Raw genomic sequence first — 4,744 nt, forward strand, 5'->3', positions numbered from 1 at the left:
TCACTGTCTGACCATCATCTGGTGGATGTTATGCTCGCTACCAATCCGCTATCCCGAACGGAGGCTACCATCCCTAAGTTTGACGAAAGTAGCTTCAGGTCTCTTGACTTTTTTAAGGCGGATTTTGATGCACTAAAGGAGGAGTTACAGGAAGTTAACTGGTCTCAGCTTCGTGACTCATGCTCCTTTGAGGAGTTTCCTGCTCTTTTTACGGAGACCCTGTTCCAGATTTGCTGTTCGTGTGTTCCTCAGAAATCGGTGCCCTCTGGACGTCCTAAGCACAGCAACGCGTTGAGACGGAAATGCAACCGGCAAAAAGCACGACTCCAAGCATTAATTGACAAGAATGCTTCAGAAGACCAGATCAAGGCAGTCAGGAATAAAGTTGCACTCTTACAGTACGACATCATGACTGCACATACCAAGAAACTGGATGAGAAGGAGAACAGAGCCATCGAGAAGATTAAAAGTAATCCGAAGTTCTTCTATAGTTATGCCCGATCCCTCTCAACTATCAAATCCAGTATTAACATGCTATTTGATGCAAACCAGGAGATCACTACTGACACAAAGCAGATGGCGGACTTACTTCAGGAGCAGTTCAGCTCAGTGTTCAGTGATCCAAGCTCTCCTGATATCAAGGACCCAGATTTCCCGTTACCTATGATCGAACATCCGCAAACTCTTGAAGATTTTTGCATCATGGATGACGATATCATATCTGCAATTGGGAATATTCCTCCTAACTCTGCTAGCGGACCTGATGGAATACCTGCTATCCTCTTAAAGAGCTGTGCAAAAGAGATGTGCGAGCCGATACGGCTCATCTGGAGCGAATCCTTTGAGCGTGGTGAAGTACCTAAGTTCTACAAAGATACCTACATCACTCCTCTATACAAAAAGGGTGATCGGGCGAGAGCTGTCAACTACCGGCCGGTGGCGCTCACATCTCACGTTATAAAAGTGTACGAACGCATACTGCGTGGCAAGATGGTTAGCTTCATAGAGAAGAACGGATTACTCTGTAATAATCAACATGGCTTTCGATCTGGGCGGAGCTGTCTCACCCAACTGCTCAGTCACGTTGATGACATTGTTCAAGGATTGGTGAAAAACGCTGATACTGACGCCATATACCTTGACTTTGCGAAAGCATTTGATAAAGTGGATCACCGACTGCTTATTAAGAAACTTAGAAGAATGGGAATTCACGAAAAGGTGGTGTCGTGGATTGAATCCTTCTTAAGTGACCGCACACAGTGTGTTGTGTTGGACGGGATGTCATCACTTGCTGCAGCAATCATAAGCGGAGTGCCACAGGGTACAGTTTTGGGCCCGCTGCTTTTCATTTTGTTCATTAATGACATGAAGCTGTGCATCACAGGATGTGTCATTAGATTCTTTGCTGACGATACACGGATTTTGAGGCACATCTATACACTTGATGATGCAAGTATACTGCAAAATGATCTCAACTCTGTCATTGACTGGGCAAGATGCAATAACATGTCATTGCATGAGGATAAATTTGAGATACTTGTGCACAAACACTGTCCCCGAAACAGCTTGCAAGACCTCCCGTTTGCCATCCTGACGCAAACTTATCAAGTTTCGCATGGTAACATAATGTACCCTACGGATGCAGTCAAAGACCTGGGGGTTTTGATCTCGGCGGACTTGTCTTGGAGCTCACATGTTACTATGATAGCAGATCGTGCCCGTAAAGTTGCCTCTTGGGTTCTGAGCGCTTTTAGATCGAGAAACAAGATCACTATGCTGACCCTCTACAAGTCATTAGTCAGAAGCCATCTCGAGTACTGTTGTCCCCTCTGGAATTCAACTAAGCAAGCTGATATCGCTGAGCTAGAGGGAGTACAACGTACATTTACGTCCAAAATACATGGTGTGCAACATCTGAACTATTGGCAGAGACTGAAGGCCTTAAAATTGATGTCACTTCAACGGAGGAGAGAACGTTACACTATCATTCATATGTGGAAGATCCTACACAAGAAGTGTCCTAATGATGTCAACGTTCAGTTTACAGATACACTCCGTTATGGCCAGAAAGCAGTAGTCCCTAGCTTGTCAACGTCCAGTAGCCAAAGGAATCAATCGATCTTTGACAGCTCATTTGTAGTGATGGGGCCTCGATTGTGGAACATCATTCCCGCAAACCTGCACCTTATCGAGGACCCCCTACGTTTCAAGTCATTGTTGACGGAGTTTGTTACATCTATTCCGGACGAACCTCCTGTTACTGGATATTGTTGCCAGAACGGGAATTCGTTATTGAACTGGAGCGCAGAAAAGACAGCAACTTCGCTGCACGGGTGGTCAGCCGTTCTGATGACCCGATAGAGGATCTATGAAGCAACCCCAAGTAACCCAAGTAAGTAACTCATTATTTGATGGTTGCTCTACCAATCATAGCCCTAAAATATATTTTTTTGAATAGTTAGCTAATACAGGCACTTGGTTATTGGGAAATGAGGTTAATTCTGTCACAATATATGAAATTTTAAATTTTGGGCGAATTATTTATATTTGATTTTGGGTTTGAAAGGCGGAAAAACTTTATATAATGACAATGTAGTTGATGCAAGTTAAGATCAGTTGATGTTTACATTGTCACAAAAATTATACGAAATAGTAAATAGGTTAAAAACAATGATTATAGAATGAAATAGTCTCTTATAATAACTGATGTGACAAAGTGAACATGTCTTGCCCCTATTTTGAAGATCTATATTCTATACCTCTATTAGAATTCAACATTCTTAAGTTTAACAATTTTAGGTTAAATTTGTCAAAGTCACTAAGAATGTGACAAAATTAACTTTCCCTGCCCCAACAATATCAAGATAGTGTGTTAAAATTGGCATAGGATGCTTTATTGCCTATATAAATCAATCCAAACTACAAAATATATGTTAATGTGATGACGATTACCTAACTCTTATAATAACTGATGTGCCAAAGTAAACATGTCTTGCCCCTATTTTGAAGATCTATAACACTATTAGAATTCAACATTCTTTCAGAAAGGATTGGAAGAATATTGTCCAGAACATCAGAGCTCAATTTTAACAATTTTAGATTAATTTGTCAATGACACTGAAAATGTGACAAAATTAACTTTCCCTGCTCCAACAATATCAAGATAGTGCACGTTAAAATTGGCATAGGATGCTTTATTACAGGTATATTAATCGATCCAAACTACGAAAAATATCTTTTAATCTGATGACGATTACCTAACTCTTATAATAACTGATGTGACAAAGTAAACATGTCTTGCCCCTATTTTGAAGAACTTTACCTCTATTAGAATACTATCTTACTATGTAACTTAATCATCAAAAATTTTTCGATAAACTAGTTATTTTGCCAGCAAGGAGCTAACAGAGTTATAATACATTTTTTGTGACGAAATTACCCTATTTTGACCATGTTGTGGTAGTTTAATTGTGACACTGTTAACATATTACCACCTGATAATGATTCATGTGACTGGTGCATGATACTAGCAGTGTTGTTTGATCCATAGTATGTAATATAAGGGGTTTAAGCTGGTATATCATTATTTGTTTAATTTCACACATGTTCAGATATCATCAAGATTATGTGACAAAGTAAACTTGGTTGTGCCTTTTGTGTTTTAATTCCTTACGACTATTATATGATATAATAACAATTCCCAGCACTTTCAGGCCATCAAATAAACCTACACTACTCAGCATTGCTTATCAGGGTACCCTAAACATTCATCACATATTTTCTTTAATGTGTGACAGAGTAAACCTGAGTGCACCATCCAACGAAAAAAGTCGTCAAATATGTAGGTGATGGTCATATGTACCCATCCAATCAACTGAACACTCAAAAATTTGGTCAAAAACGGCAGCAAGGGGTCCATATTTACTCCGTCACATGTTTATAGTGTGACAATGTAACCATTTCCGTGCCGGCCGTATTTAAGCGATATCTTATCACCTGATTAAGATATCGTTATGTGACAAAGTTAGCCTAGAGGATAAGACGATTATACTAACCATCAATGGTTTATGTAATTTCATAGTGTGACAAAGTCAACTACACTGTGCCTTTTAATAGGGTCACTTATATTTACCAATATCCTCAAACTCAAATGAACGTGTCCTTAAACGATACAGATTTATAAATCTGTCTTGTCGTTTGCAGTTTCAATTTCTTTAAGTAGTGAATCGGACTCAATGTTTGTAAAAGTTGGCTATATCTACGCTATGAATTTCAATTTAATTCAATTATTTTCTCTGATTAATCTGAGGAGATACATCAGCGAATTGCAGAGTATCCCCTATAACAGTACGTAGTGAGTAAAAATGAAAATCTTGCTATAACTCAAGGAAGGAATTTGGCTGTTAAGCAGGTCAAGACTAAGTACTTCTTCCTTCTTGATGATGACATCAAGTTCAATGAATACACAAAACTCGATAAACTTGTTGAAATCCTGGACACTACCGATGTCACTACCTGATGTCACAGTGGCTTCAGCTGCTTATATTATATATGGGTGAATAGCTTAACTGGATACTTTCAATTTTAAAGTTTGTACTCAAACTGCAGAGTAGAATGTTCATTGTTGTAACGGTCTAGAGTTTTATTTGTACTCATGGGAATATGTGATCCGTTAATCAGAGTGAACTTTAAAAAAAATTTTAAATTTTAAAAAGTATTACTCTCAACTCCCACTAAAATACTT

The sequence above is a fragment of the Bolinopsis microptera genome, chromosome 5 (assembly GCF_026151205.1).
Source record: "Bolinopsis microptera isolate Bmic1 chromosome 5, MBARI_Bmic_1.0, whole genome shotgun sequence".
Classification (NCBI taxonomy): Eukaryota; Metazoa; Ctenophora; class Tentaculata; order Lobata; family Bolinopsidae; genus Bolinopsis; species Bolinopsis microptera.